This window comes from Miscanthus floridulus, chromosome 12 (genome assembly GCF_019320115.1).
Source record: "Miscanthus floridulus cultivar M001 chromosome 12, ASM1932011v1, whole genome shotgun sequence".
Taxonomy (NCBI): Eukaryota; Viridiplantae; Streptophyta; class Magnoliopsida; order Poales; family Poaceae; genus Miscanthus; species Miscanthus floridulus.
In genome coordinates this window covers 82,708,704-82,730,839 of record NC_089591.1, presented here as the reverse complement: position 1 = coordinate 82,730,839, position 22,136 = coordinate 82,708,704, and the positions used below count along the sequence as shown (strand labels likewise).

The following is a 22,136-nucleotide window of genomic DNA, read 5'->3' as shown; positions in this document are numbered from 1 at the left end:
GATCTGTGAGGCGGACAACAATGGCAAGCTCCAAAGTCATCTCCTCGAGGATTCGAAACACCATGAAGACGATTCTATTCCGACGACCACGACAGATCAAATCTCCGAAGGATTCGCGTAGCTCATAGTGTCTGATTCAACTCAGGTTCCGCAGCTTTGCGCATCCGACTCGAATTCGAGCTCCGCATCTGAGTTGGAGTCTTATCCGAGTCCTTTTGGGAAACCGAGTTCTTTTCCGATAGGACTTAAGAACGTGGCCCTGACCTATCAAGAATACAACTCGGAGTACGCACAGAATCCCTTCAAGAAGTTGGATCTTCCTCCACTTGGACTCCTAAACATGGCAACATCTTATCAGGCACAGCTCAGAGAAGTCCTCGATCCAGTACTAAGAATGCCACTGAAGGGAGCTCAGGAAGGTCTCGTCCTGACTGTAACATCTCAAGACTGCATCATTCACTGGCCAGACTCTATTCCTGAGGATAACAGTACCCGACTGGACAACACAACGACGACGGCTATTCTACCTTACCAAGAAGGAGACTCGATCTGCGACATCGAAGCATCTACTAAAGTCATCAGCAACTCCGACAGTATGAAAACTAACACCAATAACAGAACGACTCACGCATGGGAAGTACTCATGGTTCGCCGTCCTCGGTCACCATTAAATCCCCCAGAAGCACCCGATGTCAGGTCATCAGATGAATCAAAATCCAACATATCACCCTTTGCCCAAGGCTACGATGGAGAAACCGAGAGTCAGAAACAAGGTAGAGAAAGAAAAAACAAGTTGAAGCAAGGGCACCAACACCGTGCTAGGCAGCGCAGGGAAGCCTGGATCAGATATGAGTCAGAGTTGGCTGAATACGATAGAAGAAAATCACAACGAGAAGTCGAAGGAAGACGCACGGCAAATACACCTTACGATAAGATTCGAGAAGCATTAGAAGAACTCAGAGCAACTTCATATCCCGGTGAGAAGTATGAACAGCTCCAAGACTTGCTCCGGTCGACGATCCCGAGAATGCATGAAGAGAGAGCCCAATCAAGACTCCCCGCCAGATCAACAACCCATAGGCAAGAAGATCAAAATCAAAGGAAGTCCGCTTTCGAAAGACTTGGGCCAGGTGGAAGCCATAACGGAGAAAGTAGGAAGGAACATAATCAAGGCCACCAATTTGAACAACCAAGAAAGACTAGGAGTAGGGTGCCTACCCAGACAGCCTCGTAGAATTATTCCCATCAAAACAATAGTTGGTTAGAAGGAGGTGCCGAATCCGAATTCAAAGAAGCCGGAACACACGATAGATTCCCCTGTTTCGCGAATAGGCTTGCATCGGTACTATTACCTCACAAGTTCAAACCGTCTAACCACTCTAAGTATGATGGCAAAACCAAACCAAGGCAATAGCTCAGAATATATTCACAATCAATTGAACTAGCCGGAGGAGACGACGATATCAAGACCCTGTTCTTTCCCATGGCACTAGAAGCCATGCCCCTCCAATGGTTCGACAAATTAAATCCAGGATCTATCAGAAATTAAGAGGACTTGCAAAGAGCTTTTTGTGAAAAATTCGCAGGAATCATTACACACCCAATCACTCATGCAGAACTGAAAGGACTAAAGTAAAAGGCAGGCAAAAGTCTTAGAAATTACTATCGACGATTCGGCGAACTACGGGCTCAAGTGCATGACATCACCGAACGAGAAGTAATTGAAGCTTTCTCTCACGGAATCATGGCTAGGTGGCAATTTCAAGACTTCTGCAAAGAAAATTCGAGAAACAATGAAGAGTTCAGACGAACAGTAGAAAAGATGATTACTGCAGAAGAAAAAACACAAGAGAGGTTCCTGGATAGAAGCAACCAGGACAACCCGGACAAGCAAAATCATCGAAATAGCAGACATCAAGAAAGAAAACGTAGACCAGACAATACCGTGGCAATGGCCGACAAATCAAAGAAGTTTTCCAAACCCAGAAGATATGATGACATTGAAAACATATGTTGCCCATTGCACCCTAATGGGAAGCACACCATCGGAAATTGCTACACTTTCAATGATCGATACACAAGAAAAGAAAGGCAGTAAAGAAAAAGAGGACGAAGTGTCTATAAATAAATTTTACAGCGTTAGAAATGGCCCACCAGGCGCGTTAAAACACTGTGTGAGAACGCAACGGTCCATTTACCGACACAGCTAAAACGACAGAGGGCACAAATCCACACAATGGTACAATCCAACGGGCAGATTTCAGACTTATCCATCCAACACTACTGTGGAGCCATCAGATAACTGCAAGAACAACCCATTCTCAAAGAAGAAATGGAGGGTAACTTCTGAAGGAACAAAAGAATCTGGTTCTTGATAAAAAGAACTCGAAAATTCCATAAGCAATATAGCAGGAGAAAGCATGGCAACTAAGAAGACAAGAATCTTTTTTATTACAAATGAAATCAAGAAGTACAAGATTACACATCTTACAAGACCCGACGAACTCGGTACTACAACAAGCAAGGTAGCAAAGAGGAACCCGGACACAGCTAGGCTCTAGAACGACTACGTGTTCCAATTTGCTGCCAGGTAGAACAAACCGCCCTCGGCTACACTGTTTTCTTCAAAGGACGAACACAGTGCATCCAAGACAAAAATCAGCAGCACAGCAGGAAAGCATGGACCAAAGGAGGCTGGCAGGCATCTGTCTACCCAAGCCCGACGTGATGCAGGATCAGGTGTTGATCTGCACCGGACAGCCGCAGGGCAGACAAAGAGCGCCAGCCAAGAACTGCCGGATGAAGGGATGAAGCCCACATCACAAGACTTCCTCTAACTACCGCCACCAACTTCCTGATGCAATGCCACTACGGGATTAGTCTACCTCTAACTCCTATCACAAGACTTCCTCCAGCAACGATGAGATACACAACAACTACAAGATACGCCCGGGGGCTGCTCAACTTCACAAACTACCATATCCATGACTACAAAGACTTCAGGCCACACAACAGAATGCTCAATGATTCAAAACCAAGCACCACAGGAGGGTATTTATAGACCAAAAGAGCGGTGCACATGAACCGGGAGCACCGAAGGTAAAGACCTGACAAAGGAAACAGTGAAAAGATAGAACTCAATGAAAAAGGACTCAGGCGTGAAGGAACAGTGACCAAGGACAAGCATATTCGGAAGGATATACCACCACAGTACAACCCATCAACAAACAGCATTTACACCCAACCAACTCCACACAACCACATCCGACAACAGAAGACTAGCGGAGAGTATGCCAAGGCCATGTAACCGAGTTCTTTCCGAATAAAAGAACCCGGACATAAGCTCGGAGGCTGGATGCCGCGAAACTACAAGGATAATGGTTTAATCCAAGACTAAAGGGCTGCTTCGGAAAGATGCCGCAAAACTACTCGGATGATGACATAATCCAAGTCTCGGAGACTACTTCAGAACACAAATTTTCAAACAACATAAAGATTCAAGACCCTCCAACTTTTTGTTCCAAATAGCAAGAGGCTCGGAGGCTACACTCAGTGAGTGCCCTTTTTCTTCGAAAAAGCGCACGTCACCAAAAGACTTTCTCAACGCAGACCACTTCAAGACATTACGACAAAAAGAACCCGGGACGAGTCATATTCGAGTTCTTTTTGATAAAACTTCAACAAACAATCAGAGCAACTTCAAGACAAGATCCTCCAGCTCCTTGTTCCAAATAGCAAGAGGCTCGAGGGCTACAACCAGATGGATGTACTTTTTCTTCAAAAAAGCACTCACCACTCGAAGATCCCAGGAAGCACTACAAGGTTTCACTCTAGAAAGCACTCGGATGATGTTTGTTCCTACTCAACAAAGACCTGAAGGAGCAAAACGAGACTTTCAGAGCTCAACCATGAAGTGCTCGGGGGCTTGTCGATGCGGGATCCACAGGATACCCCACAAGGGAGAGAGAAGATCTAGTCTAACTAGGATTCTTCCCATGTAATCTTAGTAGTAGTAGTATTCAGTAATCCTACTAGGAACTCTCATTGTAAACCGACTAGGACTCTGGCCTCCTAACTATATAAAGGAGGGCAGGGCTCCTAGGGAAAAAAACAACAGAACAATAATTGTACAACACTTCATAATCAATTCAACGTAGAGGCTAACGCTGGCTGGACGTAGGGCTGTTACTCGATCAACGATCGAGGGTCCGAACTAGGATAAGTCGTTTGTCTCTTGCGTTCACCATCAAGTTCTGCATACGCTGAAGCCCGAACAATACTACCCCGGAGACCCCCGTGGCAGGCTATCGGTGGTAAAACATCGACACTCGGGTGGGCTCTCTCCTTGCAAGGCTAGAAGCGGCGCACTATGAAGCTTACCGCCACCAGTTCGCCGTTAATCTCCACGCCTTTAATCAAGTCAAGGAGCTCCCTCACCTGCTCCATGTTAGCGTTGTTCAGTTTCTCCAACCAACTCTTCTGGCTCTCTGAGATGTGGTGGACGTCGCAGTGGATTGTAGGGTGGCTCTGCTTCATGTAGAACCACCTGGAGCTCCACCCTTTCAGAGAAGTGTTCAGCGGTATATTAATATACTCGTTGGCCATCTCATCCCAAGCTACAGATATATGTCGCCGACCACCTTGGAACCACCGCCGCCCTTCTTCTTCAACCAGAACAGGTGTCTGAAGAGGTTGAAGTGCGGCAGAACCCCTAGATACGTCTCACAGAAATGGATAAAGACCGAGATGTGCAATATGGTGTTTGGGTGGAGATTGCACAAACTAATCGTCTAGAACTCCAGCAGATCCCGCAGGAAAGGATGAACAGAGAACCCCAACCCATGCCAGAAATAATCCTCAAACACTACAGCTTCATCAGTGTTAGGCATCGGGAAGGGCTCACCGCTGGCTGGCCGCCATCCAGCGGTGATGCAGTCTGGAAGAACGCCCGCCGCCACCATCCTATTGAGCTCCACCTCCCCCATCTTCGACGGCACCCATTCCTCGTCGTGGCTGACTCCGGCGGCCACCTTCTTCGGCTTCATAGCTCCCTTCTTCGACACCATTTCTCAGATCTGGTTCGAGATTGGTGGCGGATGCGCGTATGGATGTGAATCGGGAAGAACAAGAGCTGAGGAGGAAGATGAAACGGCAAAGTGGCAAAGGTGGGAGCGTGGGACGCGGCGGCGCAGTTATAAAGCACTCCCTCTACTATTTTGCGTTCGAGGGTTTTTGGGAAATCGTTCCCACGATTTGCGCCTCTCCGAATTCTCCAAAGTGGTTTAATGGGCCGATACCTAGGCCTTCGCGCAACCGTAGCTCGTATCGCCCATTTATCGCCGCAATTGGTTATTACTCGTCGAAAATTCACCGACTTCGCCATCATTTATTGAGGCTCAGTAACCACTACTGTACAGCCATTACTCTGGTATTTTCTCTGCGATTTAACTTCTCCAAGATCTCCTAAAGTGTCTCGGGGACTGCGTCAGTATTACGTCTCGGTTCCTCATCGCATTGGGGTTTTTTCTTCAATTGACTGCTGTGTTCTGACCCTGGCACCACATGACTACGTTATCTACTGTCAAGCTCGGGGACTAAGTGGGCACACTTCACCTTGCGGTGAATGTGCTTTTTTCTCACTAAGGGGCTACGCCCGGGGACTGGCTGCCTGTTCGGCTGGTCTTTTACTATTCTTCTACTTTGGACCCTAGCACCACATGACTACATCATCTACTGTCAGGCTCGGGGACTAAGTGGGCACACTTCACCTTGCGATGAGTGTGTTTGCTTTAATCTGAAAGACTTCGCGCCTCTTGAAGTTACATAAGACTATCTCCCTTTCTCGTGGTCGGACTAAGTGGGTACACTTGGTCCACTGCGAAGAAATTTTTTGATTCTAAACTTAAGCTCCTTACACCCTTGTGGCAAGCCGTACTTGGGTTATGCTGCTCGGCAACGGTTCACACTGCTCGGTGATGGCTCACGCTGCTCGACGACGGTTCACGCTGCTCGGCAACTGCTCATAACTGCTCGGCAACTCATCATGGTGGTCGGACCATGTGTTTGACTACCTAGCTTTGTTCGCACCTGCTCGGACAAGCTCAAGACAATGTTGCACAACGGATACAAGACGCTCAGGGACTAGCTGTGAAGGTACGATCAGCAGAAAGGTTTTATTAACATCTAGAATGAAAAAAAAAGAGTCTAGACCTGTCTCCATGGAGATGTAACGAGAGTTTATATACATTAAATTAAATAAGATGACACATTAGAAAAATGGAATCTTTGCACGTATAGAAGAGGAGAGAGACAGGAAACGTTTCTTAGGGGTGAAACGATTAAAGGGCAGTTTCCGAGTTTTGCGGCCTGTTCGGAAGGTCGTAAATAATCACGCTGGCTGATTTGATCTGAGGTGAGAGAAAAACAGCCTGCAAATTTACGAGCAAACGCCTCCCGTGCGCCATCCCCGCCTCCAGCTTTCTCGCCAGTGCTGTGCTGCTCTGGCCCGATGGCTCCTGCTCGCGCGCCTGTCCTGCGGACGAGGGGCACCGCGTCTGCCGCCGTACCACGCGAGAGGCATGGAGTGGACATGCGCAGCCACGTCACGGTGGCGCACCGCGGGAGCCATCGCCGTGCTCATCGCCGGCAACGCGGACGGCGGCGTCGAGAGGGGAGTCGTTCTTCTCGGCAGCCCCTGCGATCCGCTCACCCCCAGGTGGGCCGCCACCGGCGGTGCGGAGCGTTTGGGGAAGGCACTCAAGCGGCTGTTGCCGGCTATCTCATGCTGACCTCTACGGCTCTACTGGATGTCTGGATCCATTTGATAATCTTGCAAGAAGGAATGCATCTTTATGCGGTATATAGAACATTTGCTTGCTTCCTCTGTTGTGTGTGCGCGAGCGCGCTCGATGTTTTGTCTCTGAGATCTTTAAGCATGCAGCACTGCGATCACTAAATGGCTACACAGATCATATGGCACATTTTGATCACAACAACATGTAGGAATTAAATGCTCCTGGTAGCCTATGAAATAGTGAAATAAAATTGTGCATTGAGAAAACCAGTTTCATTATTCATTTCAAAGCTATAAAATTAACGTGGCAGTTTGGAAACCGAGCCATGAAACCTTGCATTGAGACTGGCCTTATTGGGCTACAGTTTAGTCATTTGACTGACTAGGCCCCGTTTAGTTTTCCATGACTAAAATTTAGTTACTAAAATCAATGACTAAACTTTAGTCACTCCTGTTTGGTTCTAGTGACTAAAAGTGACTAAAGGCCATTAAAATTGTTCAACAAAGACCAAACTATCCCTAATAAATGCACAAATCAAGATGGGGGACCGACAATAATGAGAGGCGGCCCTTGTCCACTAGGCACTCTAGTCCACTTTAGCAATGTGACTAAACTACTTTAGTCCCTTTTTAGTCAGTTTGTTTGGTGGTTTAGTAGCTAAAGTGACTAAAGTTTAGTAGAACTTTAGGAGTGGTGAACCAAGCAGGCCCTAAAAGGTGACTAAACCACTTTAGTATCACTACGTTTGGTATATTTTAGGGACTAAAAGTGATTAAAGTTTAGTCACCCCAAACCAAACAGGCTAAAGCTAAACATCACTCAAGTGATTTGGAAAAATCCAACACTCGAATTTTCTCTTCTCCATCTCTGGTCTCTTTCTCTCTTCTTCTCCAACTCCGACGGGCTTAGAAGGGGCTCAGGGAAGGTAGGGTGGCTAGGCGGTGAGGACGATAGGGGGCGGCGTTAGGGTTCTGGCGGCAAAGGAGGTGGCCGGGTCAAGTCAGGGCGAGGGCACCCATGGACATGGCGGCATGGAGAGGGAGGAGGGGGGAGGGAGGAGACCGTCGCGGCCGTGGAGCTCCGACGAGACCCTACCACGGCAGGGCGTTGGGAGAAAGAAGAAGATACGAAGAAAAAATTCAGAGTGTTGGGAGAGCCCAAAACACCTGAGTATTGTATAGACAAATCCAAAAAAAAGAGTGTCATGACCAGGGAACCATATATTGTGGGTTAAACGTCAAGCATCCAACAACGAAACACAAGCTTCCTGTGCGGCATGGAAGAACATGATGGATGTTTAGAAGGCAGAAGCAACTTAAGATGGCTCGCGATTTATTTTGATCTTCTGTCAAAAATGTATAGGTCCAAATAATGATTCAAGTGGTTCATGTGTCATCTTCGGGCTCTTTCGTGTCAATCAGTTGTCGTCACTATGTCACCCTTCCGCACATGCTTTCTTTCTTTCTCTTTTTTTTTTTTTTTTTGAATCTCACATGCTTTCCATTGTGAAAGTAAAAAAGAAAGGGGTTGTTCTGCAACGTAATTTTCAACGATTTCCCGTCCAAACTATATACTTAACTGCCTGTAGCTCGGGCCAAAAAAATTTCTTACCCTGCCAAAAAAAATTAAAGAAATAGAAGCATTTTCCTAGGTAATTCAAAAAATTTCTTACCCTGCCAAAAAAATTAAAGAAATAGAAGCATTTTCCTAGGTAATTCCTACTACTCAATCCGTTCCAAACTATAAGACGTCTTAGTTTTTCTAGATTCATAATTTTTGTTACATAGTGAAAGCAATGTATCTGAAAAAAAAAAAAGTCAAAATGTCTTTAATTCAGAACGGAGGAAGTACAATCCAAGCATGCACTGAATCGATTGTCCAGGATATTGGTTGCTATCCTGGACGATGCGGATGTTTACAGAGGCAATATATTTTCTCTCGACGCTTGGACGTCTTCAACCTACTTGAACAAACGTAAAAGAAAATCTGCAGATCGCTGAATGAGATTTTACATCAAACGATATGAATACATGTCTCGCCTACCAGCAATAGAAACGATTCATAATTACAACTGATATTTGGACGGGTGCAAATCTGCATCCGATCATATCTATCAGCGCTGCACAGATAATCTGGGCAAAGGAACCATGCAATGCTAGAAAATTACAAATGATCAAATATCCTCTCGACTCGGAAACATGTTAGTCTCGACAATCGATGCTGAACACATGGAAAGGCCCAAATTTCTTACAGCAGCTGAAAAGAGCCTATAAGGAGAACCAAATGTCCAACACTACCGAAATAATCAGCTAGGTTGTTGGTTATGACCAAGCACTGTTGGTAGACCAAGCACAGTTTGAGTTGTCGCCGTGGAGGGCAGGCTACCAGCACTGGCCTCGTCAGCAGGCTTAGAAGGCTTTTGCTTCCCGCTCCCTTGCTGCAAGGGAGCCTTTGGTAGGTTAGCTTCTGTATCTACAAGATCATATTCATGTTTTCTTTTCTTCTTCTTCATCTCGCCAGCATTTCTGTTGCCATCATCAGGAATTGCACTGGAGCTCGTTTCACGAGCCCTTTCAAAAAATTTCGACCCCTGGTTCTGTCCATAATCAGCCGCATGGTATGTGATGGAATTTGTTATGGGTGGTTGTGCAACTTGTGGGACAACTCCACTTTGCATTACAACGGGGAAGCCATCTTGCAGCTTTGCTGCTGCCGCCATCCTCTTCCTCTTCATTCTCTCTTCACTGTGAACCTAGATTAATTATTAGGGGGAAAAATGAGCGACAGAATGATACAAAATATAAAGTTAACCTATACACTCTAATGCCGCATCTGTTACTGTTTCAACTTTTAACTCATACAATTAACAAAGAATGGGAAAAGAGGAATATTTATAATGATGACCTTTTGCTGGCTGTACAATAATCTTTTTCGCTCCTTTGATCTATAAATGGCATCTTTGATTCCAACATTATCCATGTAACCTTGAGGCCATAACTCTGCAAGCTGGTGTAAATAAAATGACATTTTAATCATGATCAAGTCGATGCAGTCAACAAGTCAAAGGGAAAAACTCAGGGCCGGCTTGGCCGTGTTTCTGGTTTCAGTTTCTTGGCAGAAACCATAGAAACCCTGCCAACCCATCCAAAACCAGGTGTTTCAAAACAGAAACCAGCCAAACCGTTTCTCTTTATCCAATTGCAAGGCAGAAAACACACAAAAAAATACGGTTTCTCACTTCAAGAACCCAAAACAAAATAAAGAAGCCCTTGTTTGCCAAACAATTTCCCTAGAAACAGAAACACAACAGACAGACATCTCTTAGGAGAAGAAACTGAAACAAAAAACTGTTTTTCAAGAGGCGGGATCCCTACCAAATCAGTACTCTTATTCCAAAGAATCTTTTTAAAGGAAACCAAAATGAGAAACGAGGTGAGGCTTCAGGAGCAATACCTCTACGTATAACTTCCTGCTTTGAGGGCCCTTGTCTTCATCCATACCCTGACAAGGATTCAGATAGGATTTCATTCAAGCCACTTTCGTTCTATACAAACTCATCTACATGTTTCACTAATAAAGAATAATAATGATAGAGTAAACAAGGATCAGATATACCCATATGTAACTGTACCTTCACTATGCAAATGATAAAGCTAACAAAGTCTAAATAATATTCCCGTCATGCTAAAGCCTTTTCAGGCTCCAAAAAGAACAAAAACTTTTATAGGTTTATACCTCAACATACAGATCATACAGATCACACAAAATGTCCTCCAATGCAGTATCCATTGCATACTTTGTTTTTAAAGCTCTTCTGTCATCATTAGCAACCTGAAAATCATCAGCTGAACCATCCTGTTGTTCATTGACCTGGTGGCATGTTGACAACAGAACATCTATCATTAGCCACAATATATAAGAAAAATATATGATTAATAAGAGTTCATATCTCAATAGACTAGAAGGAAGTCTCACACATATAACCAATTATATCTTTACCTTGGACTTTGCAGCCATACGTGCTTTGATCATTTCATTGATCTCCAATTTTACACGCTGAAACCTGTCAGCCTTCTCCAGTTTAGCAGATATACCTGATTCTACCATTTCTTTCATGTTTCTCTGTTTAAAATAGCATTTATTAGAAATGGAAGCAAACATACTCAAAGTTATAATAATTGTCGTGAACATGTAGTTTGAGTGAATGGTCATCGCACAGGATCAATATACTATAACATAAACATCCTTAGAAACCATAACATAATGGTCTAACCGACAACAAAATATTCTCGGTAGCAGCATTAGAGTGTTCCAAAAAGCACAAGGCGCTAGGAAGGCAGTCAGGCTCCGCCTAGGCAATACTAGGCGTCTGTACATTCTATGGCCAGGTAGGTTAATGCCATGCTAAATAAAGAAAATTTAGCAGATGAGAGTAAAAAAAATGATGTTATCATGCATCCATGAGTAATATGACAGTAGTCCACCTTTCTGCATCTCTAATTTGCCCCATTTTCACACATATATCAAGCTCAAAACACCTCTACGTGAAAAAAAAAACTTTAAAAACGCCAAGGTGTCAGGCAAGGTGGAGCTCCCTCTAGTGCCACGGCACCACGCCTAGGCGGATCTAGGAATCGCCTTTTTAAACAGAGCAGATTTCTTTTTTACACCACATCAAATACCAAAGCATTATATCTGTTGCTCAGTTGGTCTTCTTGTTGCACATTGTCTTATATTGACCTCATAGATCAGCATTGGCAGTGCTATTTGACTACTTTCAATAGCCAAATGATGATAGCTTTTCTACGATTGCCATTACTTTGCAACATAAAGGAAGTATTACAGATAAAGAGATAAGGACCTGAGTTGGCATGCTCAAAAAATATATTTTTTTTCATTATACTCTATTCATATTTGATGAAAAATAACAAACTGGAAATTTTGCCATAACTTAACTTGCCGCACTACCCTAATATGACATTTGAAAATGCAACCACTCAGTCTTCTAACTGAACCAGTAATATGTATGCAACAAGTGGAAGTGATCCGTTTCTAAACGATACTGCTAGTGTAGATAAGAAAAATGGTTTTCTCACACAACTCTATATTGTAATTTTTGCTAGCATAGATTAAGATGAACATAGGCCAAAACCAACCAGTGCTCTACAATAACAATACATGTGCAAGATAAGCTAATTAACTTCCATCACTAACCTTCAGTGTCCTGCGCTGAACAAGGTGTCCAACTATGCCCATTAGGCGATTCATTAGCTCATGTTCTTGGATCTTTCCCTGATTTGCCTACACCACACAACAGTATTATGGATAGGTAAAGTATACACAAAGTACTAGAAAGGATTATGCATGGCGTGCCTTTGATTAAGAAATCAAAATACTAGTGATTAGTACAAATGAAAGAAAATCACATTAACTGGATACTGCAATTAACATCAGTGCCAGAAGATTTTAGAGAACAGACGCATTCAAATAAATCATGTATGCTAGAACTTTAGAAGAAGAAAAAAACAAAATTGCATAAGCCAATGCATGCATATCTGGCTGCAAACAAAATTTTAAAAGTTCAGACAGAGTAGTATCCGCACTTGAATCTGAAGTAAATTTGGCTGTGGTGCTAGTGTGCTACATACCGATAACCTTGCAACCTTGGCAAGCTTTTGCTTTACTTCAGGAGGCAACCGTCTTTTAACTGCTGCCTGGCCATTTGGATCTACCTCATTAATATCAATTGTAGGTGGTCTGTCTGCAAGCAGAATTTCAAGCATTTAAAACTACTTCCAGCACTACTTTGTCCACAGAAAGACTCTAGCACAGCAGGGGTATATGGTACAACACTCACATTCTGCAACAATCTTCTGGAGATCGCGAATAGCTCGCTCAAGCCTGGTGCCTTTGGGTTTAGTACCTGAACCCTCCCTACCAACAACTGGGTGCTGAAAACAACAGACCATGTTGAAGTAGGTTGACAACTTTCTCTTGTGCCACAAACAGAATATAAGAATGAAACTCTTACCATTGTTTGTGTAGAATAGACAGCACTAGCCATAGCCATGCCAGGATATTCGCCTGTTCCATGTTTCTCTTTGCGATAGATTCTATTTGATGGATCTTGATTTTCTCCGCTTACCTTTCTTTGTTGGAAATCAAGTTGCGCTGAAGTGCCTTTATCCCTGTAAGCTGGATAAGCATAATCAAATGTCTCACTGGTTTTTGACTTATGAGCATAGTCAACAGGTAGTGCTGCAGCTTTATGCTTTTCAAAGTCTCTTAGCTCCAAAGGAGCATGTGAGACATCCTTAATAATCTTAGCGCGTGCTGCAGCATCACCACCCGAGAATTCAGAAGATTTTCTTTTAGGGGCTCCTCCAGGGCCACTGGTTTTGTTCTTCACCACTCTATTGTCCTTGTAGTATTGACCATAAGAACCTATGTTGCTACTAGCTAATTGTTTTCCCGCCTGCACAGTATCCTCTTGCAGAGGATTTTCCAGGTACATCACCAATATCGAAATAATCAACTGGAGCAAGGTGATTAGTCTCCAGATAAGTACTTGATGCATCCTTTCTTCTCCTTTTCTTTGGAGCGACATTTGCTGATGTGCCAGGTTCACTGCAAAATAGGATCACATTGATGTATATCATTTCATCAGTGCTGACATGAATATAGCAATGCAGGTGTGGGTGTGCAAGCAAAGCATGTAATTATGCTATGTTGATCCTTTGCTTTGAATAAATTGATGTAAATGACCAATCCTAACATAAGCACAAGCAACGATTTGTTACTCTCATTTTGTTTTCAATGTTATGAGCTTATTCACACGTGCCCATGACATTTTTTATGTCAGCTGGCACAGCATGTACATTTAATAGCTAAAAACAAATATCAATTGTGCTGCCCAGAAAGGAATTAACAGGCGTTAGCAGAAGAGTATGGAGCACAAATTTCACTGCCTGCATCCCTATTGACTCCAAAGTTAACTATTTTGGGAACCTTACATCTGTTCCAACTTTCCCTTGTTCACAAAATACCCATCGTGCTTAGTTTTCAAATTATCGACTTCAAAATATTCATCCTGCAAAGAGGCAGACATTAAATAAATCAGTAGTAAGAAAAGAAAATTCATTCTCAATTGATAGATTTTAGCATAGCTCATGACAATCAGATGTTGTTTATAAATATACTCATACACAAGATGACTAAACTAGTAAACTACACTACAATTTCGGTCTAAATTGAGTAATTGCATAGGCATCAGGTAGTTCACATGGTAGAAATCTTTAGAAGAACCTTTCCCAGACATATAGCTCAGGTTGTGAGATATACTATCATATATTCTATTACAGCTCAAGTGGCAATGCCATATCAGAATAGAATTCCCACACCGATAAGCAAGAGTTCAGAAAGGTTGAACCAAAGTAAAACATAGGGTAAATATTAATACTATTTGATGTAACCTACATAATAACTATATCACATACAAAATCAAGTCAGTTTAACGCGTCCGATTTAATAAGCATAAAGCTGAGACCAGAAAAAGATCCAGAAGCAACAAACCAAACTCATGTAGACAAAAGAAACAAAAGTTTGAATATAACTAACCAATTCGGCGTCATCAATGAAAGAATCCTCAGTGTCATACTGATCATCATCTGGCACATCATTAAGATCCTCTTCATCGCTGCTATGTTTTCCCTGGCAATTTGTACATGGAGTCAAAACATCATGCATGGTGAACATGGGATCAAATGCAACATGGTGTTTAGTATACCATGTAAAGACGCTCAATTTTTTCAATGACTGCGTTGAACCGATTTGGCTGCGTTGGATCCTTTGGGTCATTTTCTGCAGGATGTGCCTGATTCAAATGATAAAACAAACTAGTAGATGTTAAATACAGCATTTCTTGAATGTCAAGCAATTAAGTGGATTCCAAAATTTTAACATACTTTTCACACTGAAATACTGAATGCTAAGAGCATCATGTTGAAGAATGACAAGGTTTTGGCATGAACATGTACAACAATCCACCAGGATGAGATTTCATTGATTTGGGCATATAGGCTTTCAAGGTTTTGGCAGGTTACAAGAGAGAAGAACTAATACTCACTGCAGAACATCTCTGGAAGATACAGCACAAGCACCTAATAACATAAAAAAATATACATAGCTCAACCCGAACAGAATACAACCACACTGTGTTCATATAATAATTAAGAACATCGATGTTGTCATCGTCATCACTACAAACAGGTTCCCTAAAGGTATGTTTTTATGAGGATGGACATGTTGCTACCTACCAAAACTGCCCTCACGTGGATCCTACCTTCAGTCTCCAGAAGAGAATCCTTCTATTTTCATCTACTCAAAAAGCTAATAGCTAGGTAGCGCACAAATTACAGCGATGGCGATGCAGCAGGTAACCAACCAACACGCAACAATCGCAAAATGACTGCTTACCGCACCAGATGGGCCCGCATGTGCAGCGAACGCTGGCTCCGCCTTCACTGGCGGTGCCACGGCGGTGTGCCCGGCCTCCTTGAGAAGCTTCTTCCACGACACGATGGTAGTCTCCCCTGGCTGCAGCTCCACCGTGAACAGCTGCCTCCGGCACGCCGCCGCGGCTTCAGGGACCGCGGCCGCGGCGGTGGCAGGTGGCTGCGGCGGAGCGAGAGCGGGCGGCGCAGAGGTAACGGCAGGGGCTGCCGCCGCCACCGCCGCCGGAACCCTAGCCGCTGCGGCAGCGGCAGGGGCGGTGGAGGACGAGGAGGGGGCCGCCACGGGGTCTTCCATAGGCGAGGCTGCGGGAATTGGGAATTCGAGAGGTCACGGCATTAGATCGAAGGACCTAGGGTTTTGGGGAGCGGGGGTGGGGTGTGGTACAGGTGAGTGGGGAGTGGAGGAGGAGGTGGGCTCCGGACTCCGGAGTTTGGAGAAGGGGGGCACGAAAACGCCCTCGGTTTTGGTCGAGGCGGAGGGAGTCGCGCGCGCCGGATGGGGTGAACTAGCCGCCGTGGATTTCTCGTCGCCGTTGGGTTGGCTCCTCGTCTCGCCGCCGCGTACACGTCCTTGCCTTCGGAATCGGAACGGGCGCGCGTGGACCTGTGGGACCGGTGGTTGCTTGTTCTTGGGCTTGGGCCTTGGGAATACAAAAGCGTTACCGCGCGGATGGTCGCGCGGACCCCTCGCCCATGGGCCGCGAGTCCGTGACTGGCCCACGCCAAAAGCAAGGTGCAGGGTTGGTGAAAAAATGGAAGAAAATTAATGGAACATGTAAATAAGAAATTTTAGATTATATTGGAGTATTGGACCTGTTTGGTTCGCTTTAAAAAAAAATGTCAAGACGAACTGATTATAGATTAGTTGGATGGATTTCTTATGGTAGAATATGCCCACCTAGATTTAAGTCCTCGACTTGACACGTGTTCTCGCATTTTTCTAAATTTATTTTAGGATTTAACGACACTATACTTTTAGTGGTAAACAACGTCCCCCTCGATAGCGAGATGCTTGTGATGACTTTGTGAATCTCGAAATCTGTCACCTCAGTCCTTCAGATGTGCTCGTAGAGGTAGGGTTTATGTACGTGTATTCATAGAGGTGAGTGTACGTGAGTGTTGTGGGTGTCGATATTGTACTGTGTAATTCTAAAAAAATGCCAAGCCAATGATCACAAATCATGGTTTCACATTTGACTTACCAAATCTATAGTAAATCTTTTTGCCTAAAATTTACTTGACAAATCTTTATGATATCAAATTTTGATCCTAAACTGGGCATGTTCGCTTGAACTTATCAGCCAGCTTATCAATTAGAATCTACATTATTTTTCTCTCATAACAAAACAGTTTCAGTCAACTTATCAGCCGGCTTTAATACTAGCCGAACAGGCCCACATGCCTATTGTCTACTCCCTCCGTTCTAAATTATAATTCATTTGACTTTTTTGCCCCAGGTTTGATTACTCGTCTTATTTAAAAAAATTGTGCAAGTATAGTCAAATTTAAGTTGTTATTAAAGAACTTTTGTTAATAAAGCAAGCCACAATCAAAGAAGTAATATTTTGCATAAATTTTTTAATAAGACGAGTGGTCAAAATTTAGGGTAAAAAAAGATCAAATGAATTATAATTTAGAACGGATTTAGTATTTGCCTTCCATGTACTTCGTTTATTGTTGGTGAAGGAAACAAAAGGCATTGCTGCTAGCTATACCCATCTCCACTCGAAGAACATGTTACAAAGTACAGTGCATTACAACAACGTAAACAAATGAAACAAAAGCAAACGCTGATTAGCGTATCTCTATGGGATTGAAAACTTCACATCTCAGGCGGCCTGTTTCGCGCAGCTCCACTGCCTTGCCATTGCCGCTGGTGGCCATCCCCGACGGGGACTCGGGCGGTGGCGACGTGGGGCCTCCTCCTCGCCCTCACCGTCCGTGCCGCCCTCGTCGAAGTTACGCACGTAGCTGAGGGCGTCACACTGGAAGTCCCCGGAACGACGACGCGCGTGCCTGCCAGACCCGAGGCTCTGGCCCTGTGCTTTGATCCACGCCGACGGCGACCGGATCAGAGACGGGGACGACGGCCACGGTCTGCGTGGCCGTGGCCGTGTCCGTGTCCGTGGCCGTGTTCGATGCAGCTGATGCCGTGCGCGACGGGGGAAGACGATGTCGGATACGGGCGGAAACAGCCGGCGAAGCAGCCAATGTTGCTGGTCACGGGAGGGACCTGGACATTCAGTTGGTGGAGGTGCGATCGCCGGTGCTTTCCGTCGCGATGGCTATGGTCCTCGATCGGTCTTTTTATTTAGCACCGAAAATTTTAAATTTTCTTATTTGATAAATTTTCTTATTTGACATCGAGTTAAAATTTTGTTGCGTAAATAACACTACCGTCCATTTAAAGCATCCATCCGTCAGTTGACTACGTTCTCGTCATGTTTCTTTTGAAGTACCAAAATGCCCCCGGCGGCTCGTCTCCTGCCCAGGAGCTCGCGGACTCACGAGGCAAGCGTGTAGGCCACCGGCGAGGTGCTCCACCGTAGCTTGCTGCTCCTCGCGGCTGGACGCACGCTCTGTGCCATCGTTCGGCCCGCCGCCCTCTGGGCCAACGCGCACACGTGCCGCGCCACTGTTCGCACAGACCAGCACCGGGGCTCGCACCTCCGCTTTGCTTGGCCCGCGCGCCACCGCTCCGGTTGTCAAGCACGAGGCACTCACTAGCTAGCACCCGTACGTGCTAAGTGGTGGAGACTGGAGATCGACAGGAGCCAAGGGCAGCCGAGGCCCGAGGAGGCCACAGGGTGAGGACCAGACTATCAAGTAGGACGACGTGCTCTAGGTCTCAGGCGAGCTGGCCATCGGTGCGTCCGCACGTTGTTCCCTGGGGCCTGAGACGCCGCGCTGCTGTTGGCCATGGAGCAGTCCGTGCTCGACTGCTCGGCGGGAGGCAGAACCGCCCAGATTGCGGGCCCTGTCGCCGACGTCGGCGCCACCGTCGTCGAGACCTCGCCGCGCACCGCCGGTGCTCCCTCCTGGCCACGTCTGGCCTCGCCGCAAAGGCACCGGTGCTCCCTTGTGGCCGCCCCTGGCACCACACCTCCTCGTGGCCGCACCTGGCCAGGCGGGTCCGCACCCACGGCTCCTGTGGGCTGGTCAACGATGGCGACCGGCAGCGGTCCGAAGGGGGCGCGTCCTTCCTGCAGCGCACAGCACACAAGCACAGGCGTGGCGGTATGGGCGGCATCGGCATGGCGGCCCTCATGCGTGCTCTGTGTGCCCCGATGTTGTGCCCTATGTGCCCCGATGTCGTGTCCTGTGTGTTCGTCGCCGTGCCTTGTGTGCCCCGACGCATGGCGGAGCTCGCGCCGGACTCGACAGATGGAGGCACGGGGAACGCGCTAGGAGTCCCTCGCCCGCCAACGCTGGCCCCAGCTTGCAGCGCGGGGGGCGAGGCGGGGCGATCTCGCCTGTCGACGCTAGTGCCAGGCCGCGACGCGGGGGACGCGACAGGGCGAGCTCCGCGACTGGCCGTTCATGCATAGCGTGCGTCTCGGCGAGGAGGAGGACGTCGTCGAGCAACTTCTCTGTCCAGAGATGACGTGATGGCGCTGGAGCTCGACGCGATGTCGGTCATGTGGCTCCGGGCGTGGGACGAGCGGCGGCTGTGCTACGCAAAACGCGGCTTCTCCTACACGCAACAGCAGCTCGTGGCCTGAGTGAGCGGCGTGCGGAGGACGCAGCCGGCGTGCGGAGGACGCGGCCGGCGTGCTGCTGCTGCTCGCCCGCATGATGTCGAAGCTCCTAGACCAACGTGCTGCTTGCCCGCATGGCCATGTGGCCGCCGTCGCCGCGGCTCGCCAGCTCGCCCGCTCGACGCCGTCCGGGTGCTCCGTGCGCCGCCCAGTTCACCCGCTTCGCGCCGGCCGCGTCCTCGGCGCGCCGCCCAGGCCGTGAGCTCCGTGTGCTGCCAATGGCGAGCAGCAGCAGCAGCACATCGGGCGAGCTTCGTGACGATAGTCGATGGCGAGTAGCAGCACGTCGGAAGAGCTCCGCAAAGACCGCGTGCTCCGCGCACCGCGCGCCTAGGCCGCGAGCTCCGCGCGTTGCCCGGGCCGCGTGCTTCGCCAGCCACGTGTGCTCGGCGTCAAACGCTGGCCGAGCCATGTCTTGAGCCATGATGTACGGTCATGACGACATATACTCTCATTTTCTTTTACAAAACTAAAAGATAAATATCTTGAAAATATAAGTTACGTATTTCTACCGACAGCCATCCTGAGCCATGCATCTTTGATCTGTGGCCGAGATGAAAGGAAGAGTGAGGGGCATAATTTGTACCTGCTATTACCAATTTAAAATTTATTAATTATTTATTTGCAATCTTTAATTATCAAAAATCTATATTTTAGTTCAAAGTATCTCTATGATTTTCTTATTTGACAATCTGTCTATTTATTTTTTTCCTATTTAGCACCATGGATTTTTGCTACAATCAAGGGCATTTATGCCATTTTGCTATCCACTTGACACCGTTACTGGTCTAAATTGACGGTAGTGTCATTTACGAAAGAAAAATTCAACTCGATGCTAGATAAGAAAGTTCAAATTTTCTAGTGCCAAATATAAAAGACCGATTTATTTTAGTGTCAAATACATAATTCTCTCTCGTTTTTTAGCGACAAAGGATGCGTGAAGAAAAAACGAGAGATTTTTGCTCTCCTTCGACTAAGGCTGGATAACGAGCTGGCTCGGCTCGGCTCGTTCTGGCTCGTTAAGATAACGAGCTCTTGGCTCGGCTCGTTATTCTAACGAGCCAGAAAGCTAGCTCGGTTCGGTTCGGCTCGTTAAAAGCTCGAGCTGGCTCGTTAAGCTCGTGAGCTAGACATAAAAAATACGCAAAATATAATATTTGCATTTATCTAAAGTTTGAGAATAATAATAATAATATAAAAGAAATACATTTAGACCAGTTATCAGTCAATTTATAAGGTCTAGACCAGTTACCAGTCAATTGTAAAGTGCAAGACATGAAGTAATACAAAAATTAATATAAGTTTTAATACTTTTTTTCCCTAGAAGCTTGACTCGTTTAGCTCGCGAGCTGGCTCGAGTTGGCTCGTTATAGCTAACAAGCTAAAATCTTGGCTCGGCTCGACTCGTTATCATAACAAGCCAAGCCAAACCGAGTCCAGCCACGAGCCGAGCGACCTGACGAGCTTCTTGAGTTTTTCGTCGAGCCTTACCTTCCACCTTGACTCCTTGAGCGACGGCCAGCGCCTAAAGCTGGCATCATTTTTTTTTTTTTGTCTTGTGTCTGGGAGAGTAGCCAACTACCCGTCGAAACAACAATTTGCACTGCATTTCCGATTTCTTGATTACACTGTATTGATTAGTTGAAATTAGACCATTAGTAAAGAACCATTTATAACTAACTTCTATAAAAATTAGGGACATGTCACTGGAGAATGAGCCACATGGTCATGGCCTAAAAACAGCTTCGCCTCCTTTACTATTCATTATAAAACTGGCTCTTTCTAAAACATTTATTATGGCTCCTCTAACAGACTCTTAACGTCAATTTAGATCCCTCACAGCTAAGAGGTTTGTTTGGATTCTTATTAGTTAATGTCTTACCATCATCTAATTAATTAATAACAATTAGCTAATAATGATTTTCAGCTAACACAATTAATAGTTACTGGAGTTGGGTAGAGATAAAAAATAGTTAGTTGGGTGAATTTAAAGGTGACCTTATCTAATAACAAAGCTATTTGACTTGAAATATATTTTATTATTTAGAGCATCTTTATGAGTTTTTTTAAAGTCCACTTTCTAAATCATCATTTATAATGTCATTTCCATAAAACTCGCTTTATATGTCTTTTCGCTCTTCAAGAATTTTTTCTATATCGTGTGTGCACTTCACGAGTCATTCTCATTTTTATTTCTGGCTAGCGAGAATCTGAAATAGAATCTCATTATATTTGGAAAACCAAATAAAGAAGTTGCTAGAGTGTATTTTTTCATTAAAATCTCTTTTCATAGCAAGTACGAAAGGATATAGAAAGTTTCTTGGAGTTGCTCTTACATCCACTGGCGGAGCCACCCTAGGGGCGGGGTGGGGCGGCCGCCCCAGCTACCGGCGAGTTCGCACTAGACCCTCGGACCCCTACTTCTTCCCTAACCCGGCCCACGGCGGTGTCGCGGCGATGAGGAGCGAGCAACCGAGCACGGGCAGAGCGACTGCAACACTGAAGAAGAAGAAACCAAGAGGCCTTTTCATTCACTTTAACTCGGTAGAGGCGAGAGGCCCACCAAAGCCCACCGTTGGAATCTTTCCCCTATCCCCATCCCCAATTTCTGAATCGACGAAACGCAGATGCCCTAGGAGAGACTGTGAGAGCTGGTCACCGCCCACCGGCCCACGCCGCGCCGCCCGCCCGGCTCCGGCCTCCGTCCGTTGTGGCGTTGCGTTTGTGGCCGACCGCTACTGCCTGCTGGCCTACTGGTGCTCTGTTCTCTACTGGCTGCTGCGATGTAGGGAGGACCGGAGGAGGATAGGAGGAGGTCCACCACGAGGAGGGTGAGGGTGTACCCGGCACTGGGGCTAGCCACGGTCGTGGACAGTTAGCTAGAGAGCACCAACGGCAGCACCTCAATTTACAGGTTCATCCATTCGTTATTTGTATTTTGCAATGTATGGATCAACATATAAAGAACTACTAGTTTATTCTTCAATTTGAGGTAACATCTTGTGTTTCTTGTCTACTTTTCGTCATAATATGTGATTGCAGCGGTTTCGCAATGATTTGTGTGATTGTAG

At 45.9% G+C, this 22,136-nt stretch overlaps 2 pseudogenes; both read right to left on the bottom strand.

The window, feature by feature from the left end:
* Positions 1–8,771: 8,771 nt before the first annotated feature.
* On the bottom strand, positions 8,772–15,910 carry LOC136496508 (ubinuclein-1-like; annotated as a pseudogene).
* Positions 15,911–17,101: 1,191 nt separating this feature from the next.
* On the bottom strand, positions 17,102–18,563 carry LOC136496257 (uncharacterized; annotated as a pseudogene).
* Between the last annotated feature and the right edge of the window lie 3,573 nt (positions 18,564–22,136).